This window comes from Theobroma cacao, chromosome 7, assembly GCF_053813885.1.
Source record: "Theobroma cacao isolate CCN51 chromosome 7, ASM5381388v1, whole genome shotgun sequence".
NCBI lineage: Eukaryota > Viridiplantae > Streptophyta > Magnoliopsida > Malvales > Malvaceae > Theobroma > Theobroma cacao.
Window position 1 is genome coordinate 36,642,179 of NC_142645.1, and position 12,310 is coordinate 36,654,488.

A 12,310-nucleotide genomic window follows, 5' to 3' on the forward strand; every position below is an offset into this window, starting at 1 on the left:
GGTTAAATATTTTTAGTTAGTTAATTTAAATATTCGATATTGATTGTTTGGAGAGAATTAAATTGTTATAATTTTAGTACATAGTAAAATTTTAGATCAATTCTCTATGGGGTTGATACTTTGCTTGCTTATATACTATCTATTCGATACGTATACTTGCATAGTAGAATTTTAACTGACTAGTTTTTGGCACCCTTGCCGAGGAATTGTTTCTAGAATTTATGTCAATACTAATACCAAGCAATTTAGTCTTACTTCAAATTTTATTTTTCTTATTTTAATATTAGATTTTGTTTACTTGCAGATATCTGTGGTCATTGTATGCAAAGAAAAAATCACTTGAATCTTGTTCCTTTTGATCCTGAGATAGAAAGAGCTTTCAGAAGATGTCGAAGGGAGAATTTGCAAGTTGCAGCTTTAAATCAGACAATGGCTGAGGATAACAATAACAATGGCAATAATGCCATTAATTTGGTTGTCGAAGCAAATAGAGCACTGCGAGATTATGCTGTTCCTCTTTTGCAAGGTTTGCACTAAAGCATTAGGAGACCTTCCATCAATGCAAATAATTTCGAAATTAAACTAGCTTACATTCAAATGATTTAGTCTTCAGTCCAGTTTGGTGGGTTACCTAGTGATGATCTTAATTCTCATTTGATAAATTTTCTGGAGATTTGTGATACCTTTAAATACAATGGAGTAACTGATGATGCTATTATAATGAGATTGTTTTTGTTTTCTTTGAGGGATAAAGTAAAGAGATGGCTTAATTCATCGCCTAATGGGTCTATCACTACATGGGAAGACTTGGCTCAAAAGTTTCAAGCAAAATTTTTTTCGCCTGCCAAGATTGTAAAGATGAGGAACGATATCACCTCATTCACACAATTTGATGGTGAGTCATTTTATGAAGCTTGGGAAAGGTTTAAAGAAGTATTGAGAAGATGTCCACATCATGGGATTCCTGATTAGTTGCAAGTTCAGACATTCTACAATGGGCTAGTTGGGTTAATAAAAACCATAATTGATGCAGTTGCTGGTAGGGCATTAATGAGTAAGAATATTGTAGATGCTTATAATCTGTTGGAAGAGATGGCCTCAAATAATTACCAATGGCCTTCAGAAAGGTCTGGTCCGAGAAAAGCTAATGGAGCTTATGAAATTGATGCAATTGGCACCTTAACTGCTCAAGTAGCTACACAAGTGGCTGCACTGTCCAAGAAGTTTGACATATTGGTAGTTCATGCAGTTCAAAATTCATATGTAGTTTGTGAGATGTGTGGAGATGGCCATTTGAATGATCAATGTCCATATAATTCTGAATCAGTCTAATTTGTGGCGAACTTCAATATACAGCAGAATAATCCATATTTCAATACTTATAATCCTGGTTAGAGAAACCACCCCAACTTTTCATGGAATAACAATGCAGGGCCTTCCAATCCAAAACGCATCATGCCTCTTAGTTTTTAACAACAAGCTAGACCACCAATTCCTAAAAAAAAATCACAAATGGAAGAACTTCTCTTGCAATATATATCCAAGACTGATGCTATAATTCAATGTCAATAAGCCTCCTTAAGAAATCTTGAGACCCAAGTGGGACAACTTGCAAATTCCATCAATAATAGACTTCAAGGTTCCTTACCCAGTGACACACAAAACAATCATAAAGGTAATGAACAATGCCAAGCAATCACTTTAAGGAGTGGAAAAGAGATTGAAGGGGTGAATGAAAAAGCAGTTGAATCTAAGAATGAACATGTTGATAAGGAAAAAATGTGTGAGAATGAGATTGAAGTTGAACAAAAAGAAGATGACAAGGCTGAAAATCAAGGAAATTCTCAAGTCATCCATCCTCCACCACCTTTTCTCCAAAAGCTTCAAATATAAAAGCTTGAAAAGCAATTTCAGAAGTTCATTAATCTCTTCAAGAAATTACACATAAATATTCCTTTTGCTGAAGCTTTGGAACAAATGCCTAGCCATGTCAAGTTCTTGAAGGACATCTTCTCCAAAAAGAGAAAGCTAGGTGCGTTTGAAACTGTCTCCCTTACAAAAGAGTGTAGTGCAATTCTCCAAAATAAATTTCCAACAAAAACTCGAAGATCCAGGTAGTTTCACAATCCCTTGCATTATTGATAATTTATATTTTGCAAAACCTTTGAGTGATTTAGATGAAAATATCAATTTAATGCCTTTGTCAATTTTTGAGAAACTTGGTTTGGGGAAATGTAAACCCACTTCTGTTACTTTGCAACTACCTGATCGTTCTTATGTGTACCCAAGGGGAATTATTAAAGATGTCCTTGTCAAAGTAGATAAATTTATTTTTCAAGTTAATTTTATAATTCTTGACATGGAAGAAGATAGGCAAATTCCAATCATCCTTGGGAGGCAAATTCCCATCATCCTTGGGAGGCCATTCTTAGCAACTACTAGAGCTTTGATTGATGTTGAAAAAGGTGAGCTCACTTTGAGAGTTTAAGATCAATAGGTAACATTTAATATTTTCAAAGCCTTAAAATTGCCTATGACATCTAAAGACTGCTTTTTTGTGAGTGTGGTCAATAACTTTACATAAGATGTTTACTTAAAAGAAAATCCCAATGATCCTCTTGAAGCATGTTTAGTTGCTAATTCTGACAAGGATGATGATGAATTTATTAAATGCTCACTCCAGACTTAGAACTAATCGTCAATATGAGTCTTTGATTGTTTCAAATTCTTTGATGCCAACTTCTAAGCCCTCCATTGAAGAACCACCTACTTTGGAACTCAAACCTCTACCTGCACACTTGAGGTATGCTTTTCTTGGAAAATCTTTTACTTTTTCAATTATTATTTCCACCTTTCTTACTAACATGCAAGAGGAGAAGTTATTGAGGACACTTAGAGAATTCAATAAAGCAATAGAGTGGAACATAGTTGATATTAAGGGAATTAGCCCTTCTTTTTGCATGCACAAAATTCTCCTTCAGGAAAATCACAAAGCCATAATTGAACAGCAAAGACGATTGAATCCCATCATGAAAGAAGTGGTCAAGAAAGAAATCATCAAGTGGTTGGATGCTGGAATAATTTATCCTATTTTTGATAGCTCATGGGTAAGTCCAGTTCAATGTGTTCCTAAGAAAGGGGGAATAACTGTGGTTGCTAATGACAATAATGAGCTCATTCTAACAAGAACTGTGCTAGATGGAGAGTATGCATGGACTACCGCAAGCTCAACAAAGCTACAAGAAAAGATCACTTCCCTCTTCCATTCATTGATCAACTGTTAGATCGCATAGTTGGTAAGAAATATTATTATTTTCTAGATGGTTATTCTGGTTATAACCAAATTGTTATTGCTTCTGAAGATCAAGAAAAAACTACATTTACATGTCCTTATGGCACCTCTGCTTTTAGAAGAATGCCATTTGGATTATGTACTGCACTTGCCATATTTTAGAGATGTATGATAGCCATATTCACAAACATGATGGAGCAATGTTTTGAGATATTTATGGATGATTTTGTTGTCTTTGGAAATAATTTTGATGATTGTCTTTTAAATCTTGCTACGGTACTCAAGAGATGTGAAGAAACAAATTTGGTCTCAATTGAGAGAAATGTCACTTCATGGTGCAAGAAGGTATTGTCCTTGGGCACAAGATCTCTAGTAACGACATTGAGGTAGATAAAGCAAAAATTGAAACAATTGAGAAATTACCACCTCCAATAAGTATAAAAGGTATTAGAAGTTTTCTTGGTCATGCTAGTTTTTATAGAAGATTTATTAAAGACTTTTCAAAAATTTCTAAACCACTTTGCAATTTATTGGAAAAAGATGTGCCATTTAAGTTTGCTAATGAATGTCTTGTTGCTTTTGATGAATTAAAGAAAAGACTAATAACTGCACTTATCATAATTAGTCCCGATTGGATGATTAGATTCTCCCTTTTGAACTAATGTGTGATGCAAGTGACTATGCGGTGGGAGCTGTTTTGGAACAATGGAAGGGTAAAATCTTTCATTCCATCTATTATGCGAGCAAGTATTTGAATGAGGCCCAAAAAATTTATACCACAACAGAAAATGAGTTTTTGGCTGTAGTGTTTGCTTTGACAAATTTCACTCCTATCTCATGGGGACAAAGGTGATAATGTACATTGACCATTCAGTTATCAAATATTTAATTGCCAAGAAGGATGCTAAACCAAGATTGATAAGATGGATTCTCTTGCTTCAAGAGTTTGATCTAGAGATTCATGATAGAAAAGGAACAAAAAATCAAGTGGCAGACCACCTCTCAAGATTGGAGATTAAAGCTCAAGGTAAGGATTCAACCTTAATCGAGGAGACTTTTCCTGATGAACAAATCCTTCAAGTTGGTAAGAAATCACTTCCTTGGTATGCTGATTTCGTGAATTATCTGCTAAGCAATATTATTCCCCCTGATTTAAATTTTTATCAAAAAAAGAAATTTTTGCATGATGTTAAATTTTAATTTTGGGATAAGCCTTACTTGTTTAAGCAATGTAAAGACCAGATCTTCAGAAAATGTGTCCCGGAAGAAGAAATTCAAAGTGTGCTTCTATCTCGACCCGGAACTCCCATCGGGCCCGTGACAACCGCTGTGACGTCCCAATAGGCACTCATTACCCCGAATGCCGATCGGAACCCTACAAGGCTTAGCATTAGCTTTTGCATCTCCCCAGTGAGCGACAATTATTAAATCTTACATTTCAAGAAATCATAAGTAGTTTCCAAATCAAAACAATAAAATATTATTTTTTTGCTCACAGGGGCATTTTTGTCATTTTTCTTCGATAATATCGAAACTTGCCAAAAACATGGTGTAAAAGCTAAATATGTTCATACATATTTTAAATCAGATAACGAAAATATAAAATTACTTTTACAATGACACGTGGGCCTCTAACTAACCAATAAGATGCGAGTCTGTGAACCTATAATTTTGTCAATGCAAGGCTAACTGAAGTCCTTGATGCAATCGGCTATCTACCGGCTATCCCGAACCTGAAATGTGGGGAATTAAGGGTGGTGAGATTATAAAATCCCAGTGAGTAAACAGACACCATCTAAACTATCTAAAGGTGAGTAAATGGAGACAATTAAAAAATAATTAACTTCAACAAATTTTTCACATCACGAATATTCATTTCAACCAAATAATCAATATGGCTCGTGAATTACTCAAATCTTGGCTCATGCCAAATCCTGTACTCGGTGACACCTGGACTAGGGGTATCCAACCGAGTCTGCCAAGGCTGTTAAAAATTCATATTTCGCATAAATCATATTTTTGTTTTGAAACATAGCCGTTCCTTGGCGTTGGTTGAGTCTCACTCTCACGCGGTGGTCCACGTGAAGTGCACTCAAAAAGCCCACCTCAGGAGATACCCTACGCGCCTCTACGACCGAGGTGAGAATATAAAGGAGTTTACCGAGCCCCTCTAATAGGCTGGCCCACGGAACCCCCCACCACTGCAGTAGCTAATCTTTTATCTATCACCTGATTTATAAAATCTTTTTTTGCATGACATGGCAATTTATCGCAACCTAGCCTCTCAAGGCTAAATACACAATACAAATAATTCTAACACCAAAATTAGTTTAGCCATTCATGCTCATTTATTGTCATAAGCCATTCAATTTAAAACCATAAATTTACAATACAAGCAGGCAGTCTTCAATTACTCTATTTTCAAAACCAGTATTCGATTTTCTAGAAAATTTATAAAATCATTTTATAAAATCACAATTTCTCTTAAAACATAGCATTTTACCATTTAAACCCATTTTCCATAAAATCACACAATTGTATAAAACTACTCTAGATAATTAAGACGATAATAAGTTTACTCACAGTTTCTGAAAACTAAATTCGGGTACTCCAACTATTACTCCTCGGGTGCGATTTCTTTGCCCTTGCTAGAGGATTCGCCACCTTGACAAATTGCACAATTAAGAGGTTTACTACTTTGGTACTAAACCAAAATAAACTAATTTATACTACTAATGCATGATATGAAGTGCAAAATGTCTAAATTTTGCCTAAACTAACGCGGTGTTAGCCTATTTCGGTCTTTTACCCGATAAATCGATATACGCGTCCGTTTAACCTCCAAATTAATTTTTTTCAATTTCTATACCTCAACTGCACCCAAATTGACTTAATGTTCCTCAGTGTGGTGCAAATTATCAGTCTCGATAGCAAATTATGAAAATACCCCTAGTGGGTAAAAATTCGTATTTTTGCTCCGAAAAGTCCCATTATTTTTCTAGGCTCATAATTCATCATTATTCATCATAATTCCTCAAATAAACATCAAGATCAGCATAATGGGTTTCAATGGGAGAAAATTATTTCTCTAGCTTATTTTTGCTATATTTCAATATAATCTAACTAAAATCACTTAATTCAATTAAAATCAACCAAAACTCAAATTCAAAACTCATCCATGGAGGTTTGGCCAGCATGGGTGTCCATACCCACTTTCTAATTTGCGTGGAAATGAGAAAAAAATGCATGGGTAGTGAAAATCACAAGGAAAATCAATGAAATTTACCTTTTTAATGCTTGATTTCTTGATTTCTCTTGATTTTCCCTAAATTTTTTCAGCTAGGGTTCTTATTTCTTTTCCCCCTTTTTCTCTCCTGGTTTGGACAGCTGAAGAAGATGAGAATTCTGGAATTTTGACATTTTTAAAGGCTAAAATAATATAATATTATTTTATTCAATTTTTTTGTTTTATTAATTCCTTAAATTCTAGCCATCCATTTATTTTCAAATTTTCACCATACACTTGTCCCACATATCCATAGCTTAGATAAAATTCTCAGACTTATCCAAAGTCTTGGTGGAGTAATTTTTGAAATTTACACTTTTACCCTGTAAAAGTCAAAAATTACATTTTTGCCCCAAAAACTGAAAAATTGCCCATAGACATATTTTTCATCCCTTATACTCATACCATTCTCCAATTTGTCAAATGTGATCTAAATTCTCTCAAAATCTCAAATTTTGTCCGCGAGTGGAAAAATTACGATTTTGCCCCTGCACTTCAGAAATCACCGAAATTAAACTTTTTCACTACCAAACCCTCAAATTAAACTCCAATAAGTTTAATATAATCAATCTTAATCAAACGGGATTAAAAATTTCCATATTCGTCCTCATGTGGCAAATTACCATTTTGCCCCTAGAATATTTAAAGTTTGGATTAACTCCATATCGGACCTCAAACTCTAAATCCTCATTTTAAATCAACCCATGGGTTTTAGTTTTCTCAAATTCATCCTCGACTCTCTGTTTAAACTAGTTCAAGACTTATTTGACTGAACCGTACCATTAGGGGAAATACAGTCATTTAACTTGTTTTCCGGGGCAATTCAATATACAAACATGCTATCCAAAGCATGTGAATGATATATCACAGATAATTTAGGGTCGGATGTTACAGCTTCACCATTGCCATTCTTCAAATTATGGAGGACACTTTAGAGGAACAAGGACTACCTCTAAAGTCCTCCAATCAGGTTTGTATTGGCCTACATTTTTTAAGGATGCTCACAATTTTATTTTGCATTGTGACAGGTGCCAAAGAATGGGTAATATCTCAAGGCGATATGAGATGCCTCTCAACAACATCCTTAAGATATAAATTTTTGATGTATGGGGTATTGACTTTATGGGTACATTCATGTCTTTATACAACAACAAACACATATTGCTTGCCGTAGATTATGTCTCCAAATGGGTTGAAGCGGCAACCTTTCCTAATAATGATTCAAATGTGGTAATGAATTTCATTGAGAAGAATAATTTCACTTGATTTGGCACTCCAAGGGCAATTATTAGTGATGAGAGGAGTCACTTTTGCAACAAGTATTTTGAAGTGCTTCTGGAAAAATATGGAGTTAAACACAAGGTTGCAATTGCGTATCATCCTCAAACTAGTGGCCAAATGAAAGTATCAAATAGAGAAATCAAGAGGATTTTGGAGAAAACATTGTGTTCCAGAAGAAAAGATTGGGCAAGAAAATTGGATGATGCATTGTGAGCATATGGGACTGCTTACAAGACCCCAATTGGCACATCTCCATATAAGTTGATCTTTGGCAAAGCTTATCACTTACTAGTGGAACTTGAACACAATGCTTATTGGGTTGTGAAAAAGTTAAATTTTGATTTACAAGCAGCAGGTGAGCAAAGGTTGTTGCAATTAAATGAACTTGATGAATTTTTCCTTTAAGCTTATGAGAATGCCAAACTCTATAAAGAGAAAATAAAGCAATGGCATGATAAGAAGATAGTGGAACGAAGCTTTGAGCTAAGACAATCAATCTTGCTCTATAACTCTCACTTGAAATTATTTTCGAGAAAGCTCAAATCAAGGTGGTCTGATCCTTTCATTGTCAATGAGGTATTTCCACATGGAGCAATCGAAGTTAAAGGGATAGATGGTCGAAAATTTAAAGTCAATGGACAAAGATTAAAGCATTATTGGGAAGGCAAAATTAATCGTTAAAAGTCTTCAATACACTTACTTGACATGGCCTAAAGTCCAAGTCAGTCTAGCTGAAGAATATAAATGAAGGGTTTCTTGGGAGGCAACCCAAACTCCTAAAGCTTACTTATTTTAGCCTTTATTTTATTTAATTTTTTTAGTTACAATTTAATTCTTTTAATTTAATTTTTTTATGTTTCCTTTTGTAGGTAATTGGTTTAAAAAAATAAAAAAATTCAAAAAAATTCAAAAAATTAAAGTCAGAGATGCGGCCTTCAACTTGAGCATCATGACCCTCAAAGAAAGAGCAATGATGCTGAAAAAGGCTTTAAACAGAATGTGTGAGTGCCACGGCGCTCAAACTCGAAGAGTTACGTTTCAGGTGCTAGGAGATGAGAGTTGCAGCCCTCACTTGTGAGGGCCTCGAAGCTAGATCGGGGCCTACCCCAACCTTATAAAAGCCTTTAGTTTTTGTTTTTTTTTGTTTCTTCTTCATTCTTCTTCTTCTCTAGCCACCTTCATCCTCTATTCTCTCAAATATTTTGCTCCCTTTTTTGCTCACACACATAAAAAAAAGCTAGTTGCATATTTTTTTTCTTTTCTTCTTCATTTACAATTTCTACATCTTTTCCATACTTGTTTTTTTTGTGTTGCATTCAATCCTCCTTCATGGTGAGTTCTCTCTCTCTCTCTACCACATATTTGATTTTTGTAGTGAGAGAAAAATTATTGTGTGACAGTAAGATCATTATAAAATTTTATGATTTTTGCACATTGAATGAGTCCATTGTGTAGGTTTATTAATGGGTTTTCCTACTCCCTCATGGTTTATGTTTGGAGTGTAGGAAATTTTTATGATTAGTGCCAAATTTTGTTGCCCATAATTGTTAATGTTTGTTGATCTGAGTAGATGTTGGGTTTGTTTCATTTTTGTTGATTGGTTGGGCAAGTAGGAATACATTCTGGAATTGTTGGTGCAACAACATACAATAACTGCTAATTTTGAATGAGTGCATTGTCATAAAATTATTTTATTTTATTTTTTGGACTGTTGCATGGTAAAACTTATCATTATGAGAATAAAGTATGAATGTTGTGAGGAATAAATAATTTATGTTGCATCTTGCGAAGTGAGATTGTGAATGGAATTGTTGAATTTGGATTGTTGAATGGGACAAAAATTAATTAAATTGGTGCCTGTGGATCTTTCATATTTTCGTGGTTATGCACGCAACACTACTTGCATACTTTTACTTTAGATTTGTTTTGATAATTGAATTTCTTTTGTAGGAATGGCACCCAAATGATCCAAACCAAGCTCCAATGGCGCCTTTGATAGATCAAAGTTCATCTCTGTCGATTCCTCTACGAGATATCATACATCGTTGATAAACAAAGTGCCAATTCCTGAACGAGGGATAGATATTCCCATCCTTCCTTATAAGGAGATTCATGGCATGTTTCGAGACAGACATTGGCAACTATTTTGGTAACCAACTTGAAGCTGCAGTGGTGCCTGTATTCCGAGAGTTTTATGCAATAGTTCTTCACAAGCCACCCCCCTGTCAAGCCTAGCTCTACAATATGTTTATTATGCCATTCTTACATAAGAATGCATGTTTGCTTACTTGGATACCTCAAAAATTATTAAAGGACGGCAATGTACCAAATGGTACAACTAAGTTGATTTAAGCCTCGAATTAGTTCGAATAGAGATTTTAAGATGAAATTGAGACTTTTAAAACTCCAGAATGACTTAAAATAGTGATTCAGAGTTCGAGGACCAATTTGGAGTCAAATTGGAATTTTCATGATCTAGTGGCAAAATGGTCATTTTGCCACTTGAGGTTAAAAATTGGAATGTTGGAAGAAGTTTTTGATCAAGATTTACTATTTAGAACATAATTTGAGTTTGAGAAGTGAAAACTTTTAATTTCGGTATTTTTTTTAGGATAGGGGTAAAATAGTCATTTTGCCTCCTAAGGGCAAAATTGTAATTTTACACCACCCAACACTTGTCCAGCACATGGATTTTACCCAATATTATCATGGATAATTGAGGAAATTTAAGTGGTGGAGAGAGATTGCTTAATGGCTAAGTATGACACATGGACCAATGGAATGGTGACATGTGTTAAAATCTCATCCATTTATTATTTTCCTTATAAATTAGCACAAAATCAGCCCATTTCTCTTCATTATGGCCGGCCAAAACAAGAACAAAGGAAGAAAAGAAGAACACAAGGGAAACGTGTGAAAATTCAAGGGAAAAGTGTGAAAATTCAAGTAATCAAGCAATCAAAGGTAAAATTTCTTGATTTTGACTTGTGATCTACCTTTCCCATGCATTATTTTACGTTTTCCATGGTTGAATCACATGATTTCATGATGGGTATCTTGCTGGCTGAACACTTAGAGAGAGGTTTTGATGCTTGATTTGGTTAGATTTTAAGATATTTTAGTGTTTTTAGTTAGTTAGTGATGTGTAGCATGAAAAGCCAACAAGAAAATTCATTTTCTCCCATCACCCATCATTGGCCGAATTCTCCATGTGGAATATTGAGGATGATTTTGATTTTATTTCAAGTGATTTGGTTAGGAATTAGTGATTTATGGTGTGAGAATCAAGTAGGAAAAATTATAGTGTTGTTGCACCCACCATGGCCGAATTTTCCAAGAGAAAATGTGAGGATGATTTTGCCATATTTCAAGTTATTTAATTTGTGTTTGATGATTTGGAGTATTGAGAGAAAAATGAAATTATTTGGAGTTGAATTGGACGTATTGGCCAATTAATCGAGTGATAGATCGAATTAGGTCAATACTGTTTAATTTAGATACACAATTGAATTTGTGTAGAACACCGTGTTTAGACAATAATCCGAACAATTTGCATCCCATTTCATACACTAGTATAAAGCCTGAATTGGTTTTATAACAATTTAGCACAATGTAGTAAATGGCTTATTGTGCATTATGTCTAGGTGGTGAGCATTCTGACAAAAGTAAAGAGATAGTACCTGAGGATCAAGAATTGGAGTACTTGGAATTTGACTCCCCAAATAGTGAGTAACCTTACTATCGTCTTAATTATCTAAAGTATGTTTTATTCGATTTTGTGAATTTTATGGAAAATGAATTAAATGATTAATTTTTTGGTTTTATAAACCAAATGTGATTTAATGAAATGATTTCATAAAATTGTTTTAAAATTGAATGATGGTTTGAAAATAGAGTAATTGGAGACTGTTTTTATGTGTTGTAAATTCATGATTCTAATTGATTGGCTTATGGCAATATTGGCATGAATGGTTGATTTGATAAATGTGTTGAAAATGTATAAATTGTTGATTTGCCTTGAAAGGCTGTAAAATAAAATAAAATAATTGCCATGTCATGCTTTTGCAAATTTTATTGTATGGTGGGTTTAACTTGCTGCAGTGGGCGGGTTTTCTATGGACTAACCTATTAGAGGGGCACGAAATCCCATTATATTTTACCTTGGTTGGAGAGGTGAGTAAGGTAACTCCCGAGGTATAACTTTAGAGTTCACTTCACGCCAAACCACCACGTGAGGGTAAACTCAGCCAACGCCAAGGAACGACTATGTTTTTAAAATAAAAACATGATTTATGCGTACATAACTTTTTAACAGCCTTGGCAGACTAGGTTGGGATAGCCCTCGATCAAGGCATCCCTGATAACTAGGTATGAGAATGATTTTGGCATGAGCCAAAGTTTTAAGAAATTCATAAACCATGTTGATTACTCGATTTATATGAATTGATTTT

General features: G+C 34.4%; 1 non-coding gene and 1 pseudogene across 1 annotated transcript; one reads left to right on the plus strand and one right to left on the minus strand.

Annotated features, from left to right (window-relative positions):
• Positions 1-855: 855 nt before the first annotated feature.
• Positions 856-962, minus strand: LOC148761854 (small nucleolar RNA R71). The gene has a single exon (XR_016027657.1). It is a non-coding gene; the product is annotated as a small nucleolar RNA R71 (small nucleolar RNA).
• Positions 963-2,864: 1,902 nt separating this feature from the next.
• On the plus strand, positions 2,865-8,540 carry LOC148761855 (uncharacterized; annotated as a pseudogene).
• Positions 8,541-12,310: the final 3,770 nt, after the last annotated feature.